Below are 10,969 nucleotides of genomic sequence, written 5' to 3' on the forward strand. Positions count from 1 at the left end.
AAATCCTACCCACTTTTGAGAAAAAAATTCAGTACTGGCGGAACTTTAAACGTTAATAACTTCTTAACGAAGCCACCATCAACAAATTACTATTCTTGATTTTCGTCTTATTTTGACCTCTAGTATCCCCCATTAAAATTTTTCCCCGGGGTGACCGAACACCCTGTATAATTATACATGCATATAATGTATGTTATTAAAGATAAATGTTTTTATATATAATAAAATTACGCAATGGTCTCTAGTCCGTGTCAGACGATTTCAGGAACTGGTACGTACTTTTAGAGTATGAAAGATATATGCAATGTCCGGGTGTCGGAGGAACCCCGGGGAGTCCTCTCTAGTTTAGGTCGCGCCCGGACATTATGTGTGAGAACCGTGGAGTGATTGTTTGCGAAAATGGGTTTTGCTATTTTTTAAATATAGGGTTAGGTAGGTAGGTAACTTATTCTCTTGTGTGTGTGTGTTATACCTAAGTAGGTAGGGTCAGGGCAGGATTGTCCACATTAGTTATTCGGGTAGGGGCGTTTTCGCGTGGCAATCTTGTACCTGTAGTTACGATTTCGAGAGTTGAAAGGTTACCGGATTTAAACGGTTTCTACCGTTTATTTTGGTGTTACTTTCCATTCTTGGAATCGCCGCGACTTTGAAGTCGCTTGTCGCGTTCGCGGTCGCGATTAGGCCCCTTCGAAACGCTCGTTCCGCTCGTGTTACTTAACACGTGTTCCGATAACAATTCCTTGAATTGTTTGAGGTATGCGTATTGCACGGAGTGCTCGAGCCTAGTATTAAGTTTCAGGCTTTGGCAGGACCGCCGAAGAAAGAAAAGACTCGATGAGTCGAAGAGGCCCTGACAAACTGTCGCAAGAGTGGGCTACAACGAATGGCTCTTCATTTTCATCTTCGGATGAGAATGGAGAGTCATTACCGTTACTATTATGTCACTTAACTCGTCGGTAGTTTTGTAGTTAGTTTGTTTTATTGACTGGTTCACGTATGCATGTACTTCGTACACGATTGCACCATACATGCCAGCTAGGGGGCAACTCGCGATTTCAATATGAAGGAAATCGACGTTCGACGCTTCGATATGCTCCCTTGTAAGAGTAATTCAAGGTCTGTACACTCTTAAATTTTACAAAACTTTAGTATAATTTTCTCTTATATATCAAGAAACAATTCTAAATTCGCAGCCATTAGCTCGGCGTTACCCACGATAGAAAAGCTTTTTTATCGTGGGTAACACCGATTACCAGGTCTCACCACGTGGAGGTTGCTGCGAGTGGAGACCCGAAGGGAGATAGATGGAATCCAAGTTCCATCGATCTCCCTTTTACATCCTTAGAAACTAGATTAGTCATGCCAAGTAATTATTTTGTTTAAAAAAGGGGCGAAGCTAAATCGTGGGTGACGCGACGCGACGCGATGCTGAACCGTGCAGCAGATCTTCGGATCGAATCGACACTGCCCTTGGTAGATTGATTTCTATTTCTAGAAATCGATCTATCATTGGCAGGCGACTAGATCTTTCGGACAAACTGGACGGCCGATCACATGTTTCGTTCGACGAAACAGTGGTGACCGAAGCAAGAAACGGGAGAACGAATCGAGAGAAGCTACTTGTTAAATAATTACTTGGCAATATTGGGAGACGCATACAATAGGGACTTAAAATTAACGTCGAAGCTCAAGTCTAGTCAAGTTGAATCTAAAATTCGGACGATAGAAGGAAACTAAGTTCCTTGGATGTTAGTTGTACCAAGCAATTATGTGATTAGAAAGAGGAATGAAGCTAAATCGTGGGATACGCGACGCGACGCGACGCTGAACCATGCAGCGGATCCGAGGATCGAACCTACTGCCCTTGCTAACTCGATCTCAACAAGAAAACAGAGAACTGCAACTCCGAATCGAGGTCTCCATTTCTCCAACGCAACCCGCCGGGAGCCCGAAGGACCCGACTTAGGCTGTCTGACAAAGAGAGAGTACCTGAGACAGAGTCGACTTCCGCTGGAAGGTATGCGTTTCCGCAGAATACGGAAACTCCACACCTTCCAGCGAAGTGCCGTTTTCCCTCAATCAAGCTTACCAAGGGAAGGCGATTAGATCTTTCGGACCAGATACACGGCCGATCACATGTTTCAAGCAATGAAACAGCGGTGACCGAAGCTAGGAACGAGGGAACGAGAAAACGAGAAGCTACTTATTGAATAATTGCTTGGTAGAACGCAGAAATATGTAGAATAAAGAAATCTTCGACGTTAATTTTAAGATTCGCGACGAAGCTTAAATCTAACCGACTTAGAATTAAATGTCCCTCGGCGGATGTGGCGTACTCCCTCGATGTCCCTGCGAATAATCTGAAACTAAAATTGATACCCATATTAGTGACATACAAAGGGAATTTAATAAACACCATGCAAACTAGACGAAGCGATGGAATAATTAGTCGTGCTGATGTACCTAAAAGTGAGAATCTATAAGATTCTCGATGCTAGACCTACCTAAGGAAATGTACAAAATTTACACATGTTTGGAACAAAGTATTCTACCTATACTTGCGTAACGAGAGTATAATGTCGAAGTAAAATAGCGAATGGTTACAAAAATTGTCCGAAGAACCATACAAACTTCAAAGACGAACAGAAACAAAGATTGAAAATCCAACGATGAAATCAAAGAATGAAAATACCCAAGAATCAAACAAAATATCTTAACGAAATAGAATAAGAATAAAAATCTTACTCTAATTAGTGACATCGAAATTCATGAAATAATATACAAACAAAATACATAAAATAATATGGAAATAAAAATGGTACATGATCCAACACAATTATGTCAATTCAAAAAATAAATCAAAAGTAGAAATAGAGGAGGAAAACATAATAACCAGATAAAACCGGACAGTAAAACAACACCGAATTATGACCAAACAAATAAAATATACCTGTCAATTTTGTGATAATAATATAAATAAGTAAAATGGGCTTACTACTTGTTGAGCATTAGTTACCATTGCCAAGGAAGCAGCACCAGAGGTCCAGCTGTAACATAAGAAACGATTCGTAATTTAGCAAAAGCGATGGACAGTTCCATAACGTTCAATTGGTATCAAATGACAAAATAGAAGTGGGGAGAGCAATTTTAAATAGTTCTTACCAGTGGTCAGTAGTGGTCAGTTCTGGTCAGTCCTGGTCACTCCTGGTCACTCCTGGTCACTCCTGGTCCCCCCAGTGGTCACCGCTTCACGAATGGCCTAACTTCGGCCCGCGAGACCCGATTCCCCTGGATGCTCCAGGGGTACTGAAGAATTTGTCCAGCGGTAGTCATCAAGTAGGGAAGTCGAAGAGTGGGGAGACAGTGTCAACGTGAAGAGTTAAGAACCGCTTGGTCTGGAGAACAACACTATTTCGATTGGTCACACCTCTTGACCATTTCTGGATCTTCACTGGACAGCTGACCTTAATGTCAACCTTACTGTTGACCACCAGTGACCATAAGCTAGTCATTGTTGATCATCGACCCATGAAAACCATTACGAAGATAGCCTTCTTACGAGGATCCCCTTACAATTTGATGCATGATCTTTTTAACATTTTGTTCCACTTTGGAAGAGTGTATCTCATGTTATAAAACACTCATGGTACAGCGATAGCGTTCATCCCACTAGCGATAGGTCTATTCTTTACCTCGTTTATGTGTAATAGGTATACATGGGTTGGAAAATAAAAATTCATAGGCAGTTGAGATTCAAAATCGTATGCAGGTTGACACAATTCGGATTTCAGCTGTTTCGAAAGCAAGAAAGAAAGATTCACATTCGCCTTCCTTTTTGAATTCCCGAAACTGTCCAAAGCACCTAAGCTCACGTACACATGGTTGTAGATTGGTGTGCGTAAATGGAGGGGTAAGCTTACTCTGGGCATCGGTCTGTCGTCTGATAACACTATTATGAATTAATTTTTAGATTTATCAAGACACATATGTATAACCTCTGTATCTGTAGAATTACTCATTTTCTATTCGTTAATTTTTGTTAATACGTGTCTTTTTATACATTAGTTCGAACAATTGCCATACCGAGCGAAAAATTCAGAAGTGATTTTAGCATCCTCGTCAGTTGAGAAACTATTCACTGAATTGATGAACATGTGAGTTGACTATGGGGAAGGGATTGAAATTCATTTCTAAATCTGTTGGTAATGTTGCGAGTGACACGAAAATGGTAATGGGGCTCTAGAGCCTCAGAAAAATGGGCTAAAAAAATACATTGGGTGAAAGGTCTATTCGTATATCTGGCCTGTGCTACAATATGGGACTATGGTAATTATTTTTCGGATCGTAGGTATCTACTACCGTTACTGATGGTACTGTACGTGACTGTTTTATCCACTCATAATTTGGAGGACTCAACATATTACGTCCTCTGCTCGTAACTAGCGCCCACTTTAGGAACTGAGAGACAAACTTTTACTATGGCTCGCTTAGATTCTGCTTCCAACACAACGAACCGATTTCTTTCCAAAAATATGTTGAAAGAGAAACAGAGATTAGCAATTTAGAAATAAATTGAATATTATTCGCGTAAATTTATTTTGCTAATGTTTAACTTTATTAATAGCAAACTTTGCGTTGTAAAAAGTTAACTTGTTCTCGGAGAGATGGTGCGAAGTTCCATTATTAGTTGTGTCTCGTACGTATCGATAACTTAACCTAATAGCCAGTGTTGTGAAAACGCAGTATTAATTATTGATTTGTTCACAATAGTTTGAAGAATTTTTCCGCGAAAGCAATCGAAGGTTTTTATTTTAGAATATTCGATTTTTATCGCTTGGTCTTAGTTCGTGCTGCTCAACGGTTTGTCATGGACCATCGTATATGTAAACTCTTGCTTTATCGTTCGCGTGTATAATTACGGCGCAAGTTTACGAGACCTGCGAGCCAGTCTTAAATCGTGACTCGAATTACACCACGGAACAACTGGCTCGACCAGACCGTAAGAATTTATTCTTTTCTGTTTCAACATTTTATTCATGAATGCCAAGTTTGACGAGTACCGTACCTACAGAGACCTGCGACGGTAGTCCTTAAAATTAAAAGAGATTAAAATAATTACTTTAATAACAAACAAGTAAAAAGACCAATGGTCTCGATAAATAGATAAAAAAGCAATTGGTTCTTTTATCTTAGCAATGCATGAAATTCAAGGACCTCATTTTGTTCGACGCCCCTAGGCAACTGTCTAGGTTTGTGTGTACCTATATCCGGCACTGATTATGATGAATAGAATATCTATACGGAAATTGGGTTGTGGAACACAAGCATAAAGTACGAAATGTCTCGTAAAATATTTCGTTTTCACTGGACATGCTTAAGACTTTTATGTGCAGAATGCTCGAGAAGAATAGATTTACGTAAGGAGAAATGCATAATGCAGTTTAAAAAATATCTACAAGTATGTGCACGTTATACAATAGCACTTTTCCTCTATGAATTTTTTGTATCTTCACTGGGAATAGAGAATATTGGTTCTCGTTTCCAATATCATCCTGCATATTAAAAATCAGAACGGGATACGATTGTTTCGAGCGAGTGAAAGCAATACAAATCGAACCAGTTGATATGTAATTAGCAAACGTACCGTGAGAACTCGAGATGCCTATCGTCACGTTAACTAATTGCAATCCCATTTTTCACCGTGCCGGCGTCGCATTAATTCCAACGAAGATTCATATTGTCGCTCGAAGCTGCGAATCTGTTAAGAACCGGTATCTGTATATCTAATTAGAGAGAGTACACGTCTATAAGATAGTTACTCCGGTGGATAAGAGGCTTGAAGGAGACTCGAGGAAGGACACGGTTTCGCCCTAATGAATGAGAATGTCGTACAGCTCGACGACCACGTTGTCGACTGGTACTTGAAGCGACAAAGTATGTATCTTGAGGTTAGAATGCCACGTTTATTCTACCTTGCGCCAGAGACACTGTTTTATACCTTCCGGAAACGCATTACATTTCAGTTGTCCTTATCGCGCACGTTACACCCGCCTCTTTTCACGATCATCAGGTTGATGTTTAAAGGCTGATTCACGTTACCTGTCCGTGAAAGCATTCTTCGTCTTGAATCCATTCTAACAGATTCTCTCTTTAGTTAAGAGGCTGACTGAAGCCCCCATACAACCCCGTGCATTTGCCATTTAGCTATATTATGGCCAACAGTTGTAAATACCTATTATCTACGAGGTTTACTACTAAATACGCGAAAGTCTCATAAATTTCTCAATTTCGATACAAGTATTGCCAGAAGTACCAAAGATTTTTAATATGTTAATAGGATGTATGAAAAATAGATTTTATTAGCGAAAGAATATTTCTACGATCCGTAAAATCTAAAGATCGTCGAGGCACGTTGCTGGATTTATACTGCGGTCGACGGGGACAATGCTATTTTTGAGAACGTCATTAGCGTGGCTCTCGTTTGCATACGTTTCTTAAGGACTTGGCTATGGCTAGAAAAATATCAGTTCGTTAACGCGAACGACGTATCATTAAGGGTGTTTCGAAAGCAGACAGCCCGACGCTATTTTACTTCCAAAGGGATTATGGCTGGGTCAAGGGCTGTAGATCCAACAACCATTGACGTACACGATGCACCCTCGTTGTGCTTCCAAAGTATCAATGTACCTCGTTTAATAATTGTTTGCACGTCTGTAAAATTCTCTACTTGCATCGAACTTGCATTGTCCATTCATGCCTTTCGTCTCAAATTCATCGAGCATAACAACGACAGTTTCTTCGCCGACTAGTAGTAAGCAAAATGTACATTAGAACTCTACTTGGTATTAAACAAAGCCCTTCGGTAGAAATTATACACGTAGGAGGACTCGTTAAATTTTAATCCGCTTAACAATTACGAGTACGGTGCAATTTAAACAAACTTCGAACGTTCGTGAAAATGGGCCCGACGACCAGTATGAGTCCGCCTTAACGCGACAGATTGGTTTTTCTGGCGGTAACTGTCAGTATTCCGTAGAAATTTACAGCGTCTTCTACTCGAACAGTAATGTCCCATTAGCGGTGTCAATTTATATACAGGATGCAGGTCCATTATCGTCCATGAGTCAGGGATCGCGCGTCCTTCGATAGTTCCAAGCAACGTGTTACCGGTCGAGTAACGATTCGCGGCGCGTTAAACGGAAAAGATGATCTCTGTTTTGTCGATAAAGCCGGAGTCGCAAGACGTCACGAGAGCAAGCTCCTCGGTTACGACGTTCAGCGCACGCAGTGTTCCGTGAGTAGAGTAATGGGGAAGTAGGTGGGGAAGGGGGCAAGTAGGAGACGAGAGAGACAACGCACGCAATGGGGGTTTATGTAACTCGGGCATTAGTGACTGTGACGTCACGACGCCGCGACGCGATGCAACGGTTGCACACGGTCGATAGTGCAGTCAACTACTGCATTATACGCAGTCGACCCCACGGATCCATGAATTATACATATATACATATATGGGCGAGATTATCCGATTGTTGGACCAGACTTCGACTGTCATCGAGTCACGTGTTGTTTCCTTAAGTTTTCCAACAATTTTACTATCAGATATCCTTTTCGAACAACTAGATTCGGTCAAACATCGTTTTTACATAGGCGAATCGGAGGGAAAATTATTCAGACGCACGGTTATTAATCAGAAATAAAAATTTTATCGCGTGCACGGAATAATACTTCAACAAGAAACGATCGAGGAGTAAGACATCGCGAAGGCGATGACGCAGAAATGAGAGCTGGATCGAGAACCAGTTAAGCAAATAATTGACGAATCCCTCGTCAATTAGTCCGTTGAAACAAAACGAGCCGGTAGGGAGGAAGGAGGAAACACGCGGCGATGGGAATGTATCAATCGGTACAATTTAATGTCGAATGGGGGGGGGGAGTGAGGGAGGGTTGGCCAGGGCGAGTCACAAGTAAAAACAGAATCGCTGCGAGCGAGAGGGAGAGTGAAAGTAGGAAATAAAGACGAAAGACTCGCTAAGAGAGGGCTGGCGAGGGAGAGGTTAGAAAACGCGGGAAACGCAGATCAGTGGGAGGAAGACGGAAACGGGCCAAAAGCGTGGACCGATTTTTTGCTTTACGTTTTATTCGATAACCGAGATTTATTGTTCTTTTTGCTATGTCAGGAAGTCGCGTACGTGGGGGTTACGAGCAATAGAGAATTTTTTATCGCGATAATGTCAACAGTTAACTCGAGATCCTTGTGTTTATTTTAACTCGTAAGAAAGTTGAGGAGTCTCAACGTGATCTACAAACGACCTTGGCTATTTTCCGTCCACAAAATGTCCCTAAATCCATCGATTCGAACCGTTGCACGCCTGTATGTACTTGCCGCGATCAATCTTTCCCGAGTCTTTAACAGAGGCAACGTTGCAAACGGTGGAACAGAGACCGGGGTACGCGTTAACGGAACGAGCCCGAGATTGGCAAGAGAGGAGGGACCGAGGGGGGGAGCAAGAGTGGGGGCCCGATGCAGAACCTGCGGGACCAAGATAAAGAGAAGCAGACGGTGCTAGCAAGAGATCGTAGAGAAACGAGCAGAGGATCGTTCAAAGGGGATAGAGCGACGTCAGAGTGTCAGAGGATGTAAATGCAAAATTCACGAGACCAAGAGGAGACAGAGAGGGAGTCATGGAAAAACGAATGGGTTACGAGGAGAAGGGAGAGCAGAAAATAGAATGAATATAGGAAACAAACAGGGACAGAAAAGAGGCGAAGGGGGGAAGGCGAAGAAGAGAGGGGGTTGGAGGCCTTGAACTGCTGCGGCGGTCGGCATTGCAACTTTCCGCTCTGTAGATCTTTCTCTCTCTCTCTCTCTTTCATTTCTCTTCGCGAACGATTCTCGCGAACTGTTCTTTCTTCGATCGACGATTCGAATCTTGGGTATCTTCGTTTCGTCCTCTGTTTACATCGTTACACCGAAACGTCTGCTCGGCCCGGAGTAATTTCGCACTGAAGGCACACGGTCGTCGGGACACTGGATGTTTTATCAAAGGAACACCGCGTTTAACGATAGGGATCAAACGAATTATAACAAATAGCGATATTCGATGGAGCAGGTAGTTGTTATTTTGTTATTCCTAACCGTCAATGGTATTATTCGAAAATTCACAAGCCGTGGAAGGCGAAAATTAGATTTATTCCGTGATAAGTTTGCGCGAACGTAGTCGCGCGTATGCACGCGCGTCGTCGGAAATCCGGCGCCTTGAACTCTTATCACGTGCACGAATAGCCGCGATAATAACGCGCCGGATTGTTTGCATAAGCGAACGCGTAACTGAATACCAGGAAACAATGCTTCGCCCGCGAAAATCGTGTCTCTGAGTCAACGATCTTCGACATTCGAGTTTCTTGCGCACGATTTTCCGCTCGCTGACCTCGCTTGCGAATTCGAAGCTTCGCGGACAGAAATAATCGTTCCGACACTGGATACTTTTTCTTCGGCACGCTATCCACAATTTCGACGAACGCGTTCCCACGAAACGCTGAACGTTCCCAGACGTGGGACGTTCGGCACCGTTCCCTCGAATAAATATCGTTGATACGTATCTAAATTTTAGATCTTTTGGACTTCGAACGCTTGAAACAGATTTCGGCGAAGGTATCGAAAACGCTGTTTGAACAATTAAATAGAGCATCCAGAACGAGGCTAGCAGACGATTCACGAATTATTTTGAGTAGTTTATTAAACAAGGAAAGTCCATTTCGAGACGAAATACGGGAATACGTTCGCGCTTCGCCCGAGGCAACAATCAAGTCGTTAACACTGTAGACGTTCGCCGAGGAAGAAAGATCCGGGCATGACTCAAAAGGCAAACATTTGTTCGAGGGAAGTTTTTTCGTTTGTTATGACCGAGACCGTGCCACGGTTCTGTATCAGCGTCCACGTGCTGCACAGATTGCCCGTGATCCTTTCTATTGTTGGCTTATTATCAAGAACTTTTGCCAGAGACGAAGTCGTAATATTCTTACGGGGCGTTTCCTCTCTCTCTGTGCCTGTCTCGATAGGAACAATCGACGTGGGTCAGATAGCCTTTGTCTACGACGGAATATTTCAAGTTCAACGATGAGTTGGAATTAGAATATCTCCGTTTAAAAGAACGTGACCCGATAGTCTCGTGCCCCTCGAGACGCAACTGATCTCGCGGAACGTTTCGTAAGAGATGAAAGAAAAAATAACTAGAAAAACTACAGCTATTTTCGTTCTCGAGGATAGGAAATTATTACATCCGATCGGTCTATACGGACCAAATCGATTTTCAAAATAATTCTTCAGTTTTGGTTTCTGTTTTTAAAATTGTTGAAGATCGAAGTTACGTCAAAGTCTTCGTAGGTACTTGCTATAATACAATGGTAATATACGCGTATTGCGAGTATATTCGAAGAATATACGTCAGTATAAATAATGTGATCGATACGAAAGCGTTCTTGGAAGGGTCTAGAATACTTGAAAATGTAGTAGAAGTATGGTAATATGTCGTAGTTCTGAAACGTTGCTCTTGTTCTCAGTTTAGTTTTCTATAGCATAATTCTAATGTCAATTACTGTTGAGAATTACCAGTTTCGAGATTAGAGTAAACACGCTACGCGTAGACGCGGAAGAGAATGTCAGAACATAATTTCGAAACTCGTACATCAATTGGTGATGTCGATATTAAACATTCTTGAAAGGATTTAGAATCTGGGTTAGCTTCGTGTATACCGAGGAGTTTAAGAACACTAACGATGATTTTTGCAAAGCGCGTAGAAGTTTTGAAAGGCAGAGTAACATCTTTATCATCGACCCAATCCATGTCTGTGTCCTTCGCGACGTTTCTCACGGTACAGTCGTTCGGCCATTCACGTTTCTTGCGGCAGAGCATCGAACGTCGATCCACGATCGATACGTTTTCCCCCCCGTATCAGATCGCGAGAC

The sequence above is a fragment of the Colletes latitarsis genome, chromosome 10 (genome assembly GCF_051014445.1).
Source record: "Colletes latitarsis isolate SP2378_abdomen chromosome 10, iyColLati1, whole genome shotgun sequence".
NCBI classification, from domain to species: domain Eukaryota; kingdom Metazoa; phylum Arthropoda; class Insecta; order Hymenoptera; family Colletidae; genus Colletes; species Colletes latitarsis.